Raw genomic sequence first — 10,983 nt, forward strand, 5'->3', positions numbered from 1 at the left:
CTCTTTGGAAGTGTTCCTACATAGGAACCACTAAATGGCTAAGGTGTCATGGAGTGGAGATTCTCATTTGAAGGACTGAGAGTGTTAGCAGATTTTTTTTTTTACTTACTGATCTCATATGTCAGACACCGTGCTTGACATTTCCATCCATCCATACATCTTTTCAACAATTATTGCTTGTCATGGACTACCATCCCCAGCAGAGAAAGACAAGTGAGACCCAGGCTAGTTCTGGTGATGATGCAATCTGATGGTCTCTGTGGAAGAAGAAAGGTGTGAAACTTACCAGCTTCTTGGAAAAACAAGCCATGTACCCAGTGACTGGCCAGGTCAGTGAGTGGTGTGGCCTCTCAAAGCTGTACCTATCTGTGGGAGGAACTGAACTCTAGTTTGGAGTGATCAGAAAATGTGTCACAGAGAAGATTAGGCACAGAGGAAACTACTCTGCTCTGCACTTTGGAAATGGGAGAGGATTTATAATGGTAAGGTGAAGATTGGTCTTGCCAAGGGAAGGGGGAGTAATGGTGTCAGCAGAGGCTTCAAGCTGAGCAAGTGTGGTGCGTTTTGGTGTTGAGTGTGGTTTACCTGGGGTGATGGATTATTATTTGGGATTTGGGAGTGATGAGTTTGTAGTCAGACTTGGGTCAGATTATGAAAGGCATCTTATGGCAGCCTAAAGAATTTGGGTTTTGTTGACAATGCAGAGCCACTAAAGGGCTTTCTGTAGTAAAAGGATAAATAGAAAGTATGACTTGGAAAGACTACTTTCTGGTCTTGGTATCCAGGATGTATTGGACTAAAGAAGCTGGTAAGAAAAGTAGTGATGCACTATTGATGGTGGAAGAAATGAAAGCCTGAACTTTGGTGGTCCCGTGCATATGGAGAAGAGAGAGCAGGTATGAGATACACTGTGAAGTAAGGTGCCTCATCCGAGGATGTGTTGCATGACTGGATTTGGGGAAAGGGAGAAAGAGAGAGAGCGAGCTCAGAGGTAGAAGTAATGAGATCTCAGAACATTTTCCTCTTCCCCTACAGCTTTCCAATATTCTTTCCATTTTGGTATTTATTCCTCATTGTATATGCAAAGGTGGTAGGCAGCCTCTTGGATGACCCCAATGATCCCCTCATCTTAGTATGCATGTCCTACTGTGTGGGCTGGACCTAGTGACTTGTTTCTAACCAAGAGAATATGGCAGAGTGATGTCCCTTCAGAGGTTAGGTTACAAAAAGACTGTAGCTTCTGTCTCACTCACTCTTGTTCTCATCGACTTGCTCTTAGGGAAGGCCACAGCCATGTTGTGAGGTACCCATTGGAGAGGTGCATATGGCAGGGAACAGAGAAGGCCTCTGGCCAACAGTCCATGAGGAACTGAGGCTCTTTGTTCAGTAGGCTGTGAGGTGCTGAATCCTGTCAACAGCCATGTGAGTCTGGAAGCATATCCTTTTCCAGCCAAGCCTTGAGATCACAGCCCCGGCCCTCAACTGTGAAAGACCTTGAGGCAGAGGCTCCCAGCTAAGTCAAGCCTGTATTCCCGCCCCACATAAACCGTGAGATCGTTAGTGCTTGTCATTTTAATTATTAAGTTTTGGGGTAACTTGTTACATAGCAATACATAACTAATATAGAGTGGTTTGGGTGGAAGGTGATAGAATAACAAAAAACTTACTAGAAAAATGCATTTAACAAAAGAAAAAGTCTGAGCAGTGTTCTCTTGTTCCTCTTTTGAGCCTGCTGTGAGTTGTATACCATTTGTTTTTCTAAAACTTTTTGCCAGCTTTGTGTAACTGGTTTACACTAGTATCTCCTACATGCTGAGTTTGGTATTTTATCTTTTGGGTACTCAAGTTTTGCTATTTAAGCTCAATCATTACTTCATAGAGAGATCTCCAAACATAAGGTCATTATGTAACTGTTGGGAAAATTCTTTACTGACAGTGATGCCACCACAATGGTGGCTGTTACAACCCTACTCTCCTTGAGGTATGTGGAGGGTACAGTGATTAAGGGACTCAAGCCCAGGGGCTGGGAGTCAGTGACTTGAGCTTCCAGAAGATTCTGTCTCTTCTGGGAGCCACTATAAGTCACTCAAAAAAGAAAAAAAATGAAAGCTTGTATATCATCAGGAAATGTCAGGACATCTAAGGTGCAGGAGAAACAAAGCCATGGTTCACTATTTTAACATTACTACTCCAGTTGAGTTTCTCAGGTTATTTCTCCCCAGCTCTCTGAAGATGGTATGACAGCCCAAATATTATTCCCTTCTAGCTGGGAGGATTTTAGTTTGCAATATAGTGAAGTATGGGTTGGAATCTCAAAATGATGTGGCATCTCTCCAAAACAAGACTTTGGATACCATTGCCATGTTTCACTGATACAACATGTATACATGATTGCAGTTAGAATTACCAGGTGTAATTGTAGTCTCCACTCTAAGCCTTCCGTAGTTTCTCTGACTATGCTGCTGCTGCTGCTAAGTCGCTTCAGTCGTGTCCGACTCTGTGCGACCCCATAGACGGCAGCCCACGAGGCTCCCCCGTCCCTGGGATTCTCCAGGCAAAAACACTGGAGTGGGTTGCCATTGCCTTCTCCAATGCAGGAAAGTGAAAAGTGAAAGTGAAGCCGCTGAGTCTTGTCCGACTCTTAGCAACCCCATGGACTGCGGCCCACCAGGCTCCTCCGTCCATGGGATTTTCCAGGCAAGAGTACTGGAGTGGGGTGCCATTGCCTTCTCCGTCTCTGACTATAGAGATAACAATAACCGTAACCCGTCTATGACTTTGTAACTGTGGATAACATGGCCATCAATTAAATTATACTGCTGGGAACCAGAGAATGAAGAAAGCCTTGCTTATCCAACTACTAGACTTTTACACTTGACTTTAGATGAAAATTGAGGTCAGTTGGGAATAGTATTAGGGTCAGCATGGTGCATATATTTTTTTATATACACGTCTATACTTACATACCAACTATGTATATAGCAAATTTATTGCAGACTTGAATTTCTTTTGGTAGTAAATAGTCACAAATGTTCTTAGTGACAACAAGAATCTTACACATCCTTAATAGGAATAAATTGACCTGCAAAACAGTAATTTAAAGCATGTTAGTATAATGTCTATGTGATAAAACTGTCTACCAAAGGTGTAACACCTTCTTCCTGCATGATTAATGTTTAAAGAAGATAAAAGGGGTGTAAATATTTTTATTGTTTTATTATCTTTCTCAGAAAAATGACAGTGGTTGGTTTAATTAAAAAGGAGACTCTCCCAAAGCCCAAATAAAGAAATCAATTCAATGGAGATGACAATGGAAAATACCTATTTAATCTGAATAACACCTGGTTCTGGGGAAATGTGCATCAAATACAGAGGCTGCATTCACTTAGTCTGATTCATGTGCTGTTTCAGCACATTATTGAAAAGAAGAGGGAATATTAGCGCTCTCATTTGAGGATATTAAACTCCTGCTGGGGTCGAGGTGCTGTGTGCACACCCTACTTCCTACCTAGACCGTTGTTGGGAGTTACCTGGAGGCGACAAAGAGAAAATGACATGTTCCATTAAAACAAGGCATCCCTGGAATTGTTTGATGTTCTTTGCCTTAATTGAATCCATCTATCCCATCTGCCACTCTGCTCTCTATTTTCCTAACCCTCTCTCTCTGAGAATTATAATTTGGGGGGAAGTTTGTTACATACGTTGTTACCTTTTATAAAAGCTCCCTGCATCTGGAGGGCAGGTGTGCCATCTTACTTGCCTTGTTAGATTAGGTTGCCTGCCTCTTCCCCGCCTCCTGCATGATGGTGGATCAAGTAGGACTGGGATAAAAGACACCCAGTAGCACCAGGAATAGGAAAGGAAACAGGAACTCGAGGCTTTTTGTTATTAGTTTCAATATAAGACCCTAGTCATGCCAGGTCTGAATAAACACAGATTCTATTAATAAATAATACTTCAAAAACATGAAATCTGTATTCTAACTGGGGCAAAAAAGCCAGCATAGTAGTATATTGTCTCAAGTAGAACTGCCTTGAATCCTCTGGCATATTCAACTGTGACTTTGATCACTTGGGACTCCCTTATTTTTGTTGTCTAGTTGTCATATACTACTCTTTGCAACCCCATGGACTGCAGCCCGCCTGGCTCCTCTGTCCATGGAATTTCCCAGGCAAGAATACTGGAGTGCGTTGCTATTCCCTTCTCCAGGGGATTTTCCTGCCGCAGGGATGGAACCCGAGTCTCCTGCATTGGCAGGCGGATTCTTTACCACTGAGCCACCAGAGAAGCCCAGGGCTCTGTGGACCAGCTCTAATGCTGCAGGCTAAGGTGAGTTCTACTCCTCGGTGTGTGGTAAAGCCAGCTGCATATCTAACCGCTGCTCTTTCTCAGGGGTTGGGCAGGAAAAAAGCATCTCTTTAGCCTTGTTCTAGAAATCACTTTGAGCTCTTCACCTAAATATAAATAAATACAGATCTAACAGTAAGGTACACAAGTTAATTGAAGCAAAGTCCACTCACTCCATCCAGATTGCCAGTAATATAGTAGGGGAGGCAGTACAGTTGGAGGCCAGAGCACAGGCTTGAGATCAGCAGACAGGAATTAGAATTGCATTTTAGTCATGTGTTTGAGAAGCTTTCTTAATCCATCTGACCCTCAGTTTCTTCATCTGTTAAATGGGTACTAAGGCTCTTTTCTTCAGATGGTTGTGAGGATTAAGCGAGATTCTGGGTACTGATCCCCCAGCGTAGGGCCTGGCACACAGTGGACAATTATAAATGTTCACTACAATTATTATTTTAGTTGCAGTGCATCCTGTGGACAACAGCTGCCAATCAGAAACAGGCTGACCCTCTGACACTAGGAGGGCTCCTATGCTTGCTTCTGACAATGTCCTTCTTAAAAAGGAAACTAAAGCTCATTTTCGTTTGAATGGGGCTGCTGCCCTGCATCCGTTAGTGGAGACCACTGTCTGAAACATTTTTTGCCTGAAACTCCATCCTGACCTGGACTTCAGGACAGGGTAAATATCCCTTTGTTCAGGGAAGACCCTAGAAAGACCATTTTGTGATGCACAAGAACGGCAAAATCCAAAGTGTGGGTGGAGATGAAACAGTCTTTGCATGACAGTGTAAATAGTTGTCTTAGTAATAAATGGACTGGGGTCTCTGCAGATTATTTTTTTTTCCTAAGAAAAAGTTTCTTTTGGGAAAGAATATTGAATTTTAAAAATCATGTATAAACGTGTTCTCACAAGATGGTAAAACAATACAGACAAGGGGAAAATTCCCTTTGATTAACCCCTTCAAACGTCCCCCGATCTCTATTATACCCCTAGCTCTGAAGGCATTTTTCATACCATTTTTTGATACATTTACCTCCTAGATAGATTTAGCATTACAAGTCTAGATGATATTGCTGTGTGTTCTTTTCTATTTTTACAACATCAATAGCATCATTTGCAGGGATATATACACAGCTATGTATGTGTGTGCATATGTGTGTGTGTATATATATATGTATATCTCCCTGGTTGAGGAAGAAGCCTTGCATGAGCATAAACAAGATTGACAGGTACAAAAAACCATTCTCTGGATACTATATTTTTCTTCTATAACTTTCTTTTTTTCACACATACTGTTGCATGTTACTATATATAGAAATCCCTCATTCATTTAAACTGCTCCTTAATAGCTCATAAAATGTTCCAGAGTCTATTATTGGTGGACATTTAGAGTTCTGATTTTATAAAAAATAGAGTGATCAACATCTTTACTTGTATATATGCTTTCTGAGCACATGAGGGAGTATTTCTACCCGAAAGTAGAATTGCTAGGCATGTACATTTTGAATTTTAATAGTTCTGCCAAACTGTCTTCTGAATTAGCTGACTGTACCTATTTCCTCATGCCCTAATTAACAATCAACATTTTCAAACATTTTAATTTTTGCCAATATTATGGTAAAAAATAGCATATTTAATTTGTGTTTCCCTCATTTAGAATGTTTCCCTCATCTAGTATGTTTTGAGTATTTATTCTTATGTCCATTGTATTTTCACTCTGTAAATTGCTCTGTCTTTTAATGATTTGCTATTGGTATTTTCTTAGATCTTTCTATTGATTTGTAAGAATTCTCTATACATTCTAGATTTAAGTCTTTTGTCGGTTTGAAAATAATGTAATTTTCCAGCTTGTTGCTTTTCTTCTCTTAATCTTATTTGTATCTTCTTTTCCAATACACTTTTTTTTTTCATTTGAATGTAGTCAGATGTATCAGACTTGTCCATGAGGCCTTTTACTTTTTTGTGTCTTGCTTAAGAAGAGCTTCTCCTCCTCAAGGTTTTTGTGTATTTTTTAATGCCTAATAAGGTTTGTTTTTTTTTTTTTTTTTACACTTAGGTCTTATACATTTTTGGTTAATGATGTAAAATAAAAAATTAATTTTTTATATTTTTCCTAACAGTTACCAATTTTCTCAGGCATATATTGAATTGTTTATCTTTGCTGTAGTGAATCCATCACATACTCACTTCCCAAATATATAGGTAAGTTTTTGAGTTCTTTTCTGTTCCACTGTTTAAACTATCTTTTCCAGCACCAATTCCTCTTTTTTTTTTCCATTGAAATATAGTTGATTTTGAATTTTGTGTTAGTTTCAGGTGTATAGCAAAGTGAGTCAGATATATATATACGTATAAATACAGATTTTCTTTTTCAGATTCATTTCCTACAAGATATTGAATATCCCTGGAGAAGGGCATGGCAACCCACTCCAGTATTCTTGCCTGGAGAATCCCATGGACAGAGGAGCCTTGTGGGTTGCAGTCCATAGAGTCACAAAGAGTCGGACATGGCTGAAGTGACTTAGTATGCACAAGATATTGAATATAATTCCTTGTGCTATACAGTAGGTCCCTGTTGCTTATCTGTTTTATATATAGTAGTTTATCTCTGTTAATCCCCAAATCCTATTTATCCCTCTCCCCACTGGTAACCATAAATTTGTTTTCTATGTCTGTGAGTCTGTTTTGTAAATAAGTTCATTTGTATCATTTTTTAGATTCCACATATAAATGATATGATATTTGTCTTCCTCTTACTTCACTTAAGTATGATGATCTCTAGGTCCATCCATGTCTCTTCAAATGGCATTATTTCATTCTCTTTTATGGATGAGTAGTATTCCATCATGTATATATACCACCTCTTTTTTTATCCATTCATCTGTTGATGACATTAGGTTACTTCCGTGTCTTGGCTATTGTAAATAGTACTGTTATGAACATTGAGGTACATGAACCTTTTCAAATTAGAGTTTTCATCTTTTCTAGATATATACCCAGGAGTGGGATTGCACGATCATGTGGTAATTCTCTTTTTAGTCTTTGAAGGAACCTCCATATTGTTTTCCATAGTGGCTGCACCAATTTACATTTCTACCAATAGTGTAGGAAGTTTCCCTTTTCTCCACACCCTCTCCAGCATTTATTATTTGTAGAATTTTTGATGATGGTCATTCTGACTGATGTGAAGTGGTAGCTGGATGTAGTTTTAATTCCCTTTTCTGTAATAATTAGCAGTGTTGAGCATCTATTCATGTGCCTGTTGGCTATCTGTATGTCTTCTTTGAAGAAATGTCTGTTTAGGTCTTGTGCCCGTTTTTTTGACCAATTCATTTTTTAATTACTCTTGTTTCATAACATATGGGCTTCCCAGGTGGTTCATTGGTAAAGAATCCATCTGCCAATGCAGGAGCCACAGGAAATGCGGGTTCGATCCCTTGGTTTGATCCCTTGGAAGAGGAAATGGCAACCCACTCCAGTATTTTCGCCGGGATAATCCCATGGACAGAGGAGTCTGTCAGTCTTCCTAGGGGAGGGCTGCAGTCCATGAGGTCGCAAAGAGTCAGACAAGACTGATCAACTGAGCACACACACACACGTTTCATAATATGTTTTGCTGTCTTTTAGGGAAAAAAAATGTTTCTTTGCCATTATGTATTTAGGGTACTCTGTCTTAGTCCATTTGAGTTGTTGTAACAAGATATCACAGACTAAGTGGCTTAAAAACAACAGAAATTTATTTCTCACAGTTCTGGAGGCTGGAGGTTCAGGGTCGGTGCAGGAAGATTTGATATTCAACGAGGGCTTCCTGCTTCATAGATGGCACCTTTTCACCATGTACCCACCTGGCAGAAGGGGTGTGCTAGTTCTTTAGGGTCTCTCTTATAAGGACATTAATCCCAGTTATGAAGGCGGAGCCTTCATGACCTAGTCACTTCCCAAAGTCCCATCTCCTAACACTGTCACCTTTGGGATTAGGACTTCAGCATTCGTCGTACCACATCTCATGATGGAGACTGGGCCAGATCAAGAAAATCACTGGAAACCTGGCCTCACTTCCTACTCACAGGGAACCAGTGGCAACAGCCAGTTTGGACTTCTGGTGAAAGCATCCCCCAAGGTGATTTTCCAAACCACGTATCTCAGACTTAGGGAAACAAAGTTGAGAGATGGTCTTTCAAGTATTCTGAAAAGGCCAGCCTCTCTGAGTAGTGGGGAGCCTCTATGTGGATATTCCCATCTGACAGTCTTCCTGGGAGAGGAAGAAAAAGCCCTGGGAAGTGAAGACTGGAGAAGAGGGAGGGAGCAGGCCTGAGACAAGCACTGGACCCCTGTGCTTCCCAGATGGCAGTCCTCTGGAGGTCCCCTGGGGGGTAGGAATGAGGTGGAGGAGAGCCTTTCAGAGGCTGGGAGCGGGCCAGGTAGCAACCAGTAGAAGAACCTGTCTGGGATGACCTAGGCGTGACTCTGGACTCCTTCAACCAGTATCCTTCCGTTTGTAAGGTATTGTGTGCTGTCATTCTCTTGCTTTCCTCAAGTTTTTAAATGACCTGGTCTTAGGTAACTGTGTTGTGGGAAATTAGGTAATGGGCTTATACTTACATTGGAGCCACAGTAGCAAGGTTGCAAGTTGCTAGCTTCACTTTATGCCAGCCCTGTGTGGTAACAACACTGTTATTCAAGAGGAGATGGCAGCCCCGACTCTGGGAGGTGGCCAGGTACCAAGTGAGCAGGGGGATGCCTGGGCTGTGATGTCTCAGGTCAACACCCAGCAATCCATAACACCTCCAGCCTGGCCCTCCAAAGGAGAAAATCCTGAAAATGAGAAGCCAAGGTTTGGATTATATTTATATGACAGGAAACAGAAGCCTAGCGTCTTTAAGGTCATAAAACAATCATTGCAGAACTCAGAGCTAAGCCCAGGTTTGCTCAAACAAAGTCCCCGTTGTTTGGAGGCCAGCTTGCACATAGATGACTACTTCTCAAGAATGATTCTAAGGCTATAAATTTAAATTTCCAAGTAGGCCAGTATTTCTCGACAAGGGACAATTTGCTGCCTCTGCCTTTCCTGCCCTGCCTCACCCCAGGGATTTGGCGATGTGTGGAGACGTTTTTGGTTGTTGTGACAGGGAGGGGCCTCTCATAGATACAGGCCAGGGGTGCTGGTAAACATCCTGCCATAAGATGCACAGACATCTCCCCAACAATGAAGATTTATCCAGCCCCAGATGATAGTGAGGGGGTCCAGAAACACTGATACAGGACCATCGATTTCCAGTTTTCCTTTTTTGTTTCCAGAGAATGAACACCCAGCCCTCGTCAACTCTTTTTCATCGTGGGCTTCTTTCATCACACAGACACCTAGCAAGGGTGGGGGCTATGAGATCCATCGTTGCTACCCGAAAAACCCAAAAACTCAAGTCTTTTCACTTTCAATATATGAAAGCCAAGTTTTGTTACTGGATGAATTATGTTTGTAGAATAAAAGAAAATGTAAGCGTTCTACCTTGGGATACAGTTTTCAGGCAATAGTCGAGTAATGTGATCATCTCTTTCTTATTCTCTGAATCCTTTATAGATCATTGCTTCCCTGTTCTAATGGGAAGGCTGATTGGCACTGACACCCATGCTGGATAGCTCTTATTATTCCCAGTTTACAGATGATGAAATTGAGGTGCAGAGGCGAAGTAAAATAAAGCACAACTCCTTCTCACTGAAGTTGTCAACCCCCTGGCCAGGTTGTACACTGCAGAATTGGGCCACTTAAAAAAAAAAATCATTTATTTATTTATTTATTTATTTTTAGCTGTGTGGGGTCTTCATTGCTGTGTGGGTTTTTCTCTAGTTGTGGCAAGCGGGGGCTACTTTCTAGTTGTGTGTGACTTCTCACTGTGGTGGCTTCTTTGGTTGGGGAGCACGGGCTCTAGGTGTGCGTGCTTCAGTAGTGGCAGCACCTGGGCTCAGCAGTTGCAGCTGCTGAGCTCTAGAGCTCAGGTTCAGTAGCTGTGACTCACAGGCTCAGCTGCCTGGCAGTGTGTGGGACCTTCCCAGACCAGGGATCGAACCTGTGTTTCCTTGATTCAGAGGCAGACTCATTACCACTGAGCCACCAGGGAAGCCCAGGTTGCACCACTTTTAAGGGACCAGCATTCACATCACAGACATCATTGATTTATTGTGACAGTCTTCTTGGCGAATGGCACTGAAGTGCCTTCGAACAAAATCAGAAATACAAAGATTATTTTGTAACAGATGGAAAGAAAATTTTCTTGGAGAAAGTGTATCTTTTCCTAACGCTCACTAAGATGCCAGATGAATAGCAGAAGGAAAGGAGTTGTTGGTCTCTCTTTATCTATGTTAACAGTTCAACTGGGAGTTTTCCATTTTGCTTGAACAGAGGTCACCTTCCCTCGCTGACCACAGTTGTGCAATTATAAAGTATTATAGAGTGAGGCAGGTTACAGTGAATTCATTTGAGTTGGCAGACTTCCCAAGAAGACTCTCACATATGAGAAATGTAGTAACTTGAGTGTTGGAATAAGTAAAATGATGTTGGAATAAATAAACTGATCTTGGTATCTAAATTTGGTTGTTCACATTTCAGGTGTAGATTAAGTCATCTAAAGGCTGGAGGAAGA

The 10,983-nt window shown here is 41.4% G+C and overlaps 1 long non-coding RNA gene across 1 annotated transcript; it reads right to left on the reverse strand.

The window, feature by feature from the left end:
• Positions 1–13: 13 nt before the first annotated feature.
• On the reverse strand, positions 14–9,663 carry LOC139182695 (uncharacterized). The gene is made up of 3 exons (XR_011566219.1): positions 8,948–9,663; positions 2,968–3,082; positions 14–257 (listed from the first exon to the last, which is right to left on the reverse strand). It is a non-coding gene; the product is annotated as an uncharacterized lncRNA (long non-coding RNA).
• Positions 9,664–10,983: the final 1,320 nt, after the last annotated feature.

Source organism: Bos indicus, chromosome 4 (genome assembly GCF_029378745.1).
Source record: "Bos indicus isolate NIAB-ARS_2022 breed Sahiwal x Tharparkar chromosome 4, NIAB-ARS_B.indTharparkar_mat_pri_1.0, whole genome shotgun sequence".
Lineage (NCBI taxonomy): Eukaryota > Metazoa > Chordata > Mammalia > Artiodactyla > Bovidae > Bos > Bos indicus.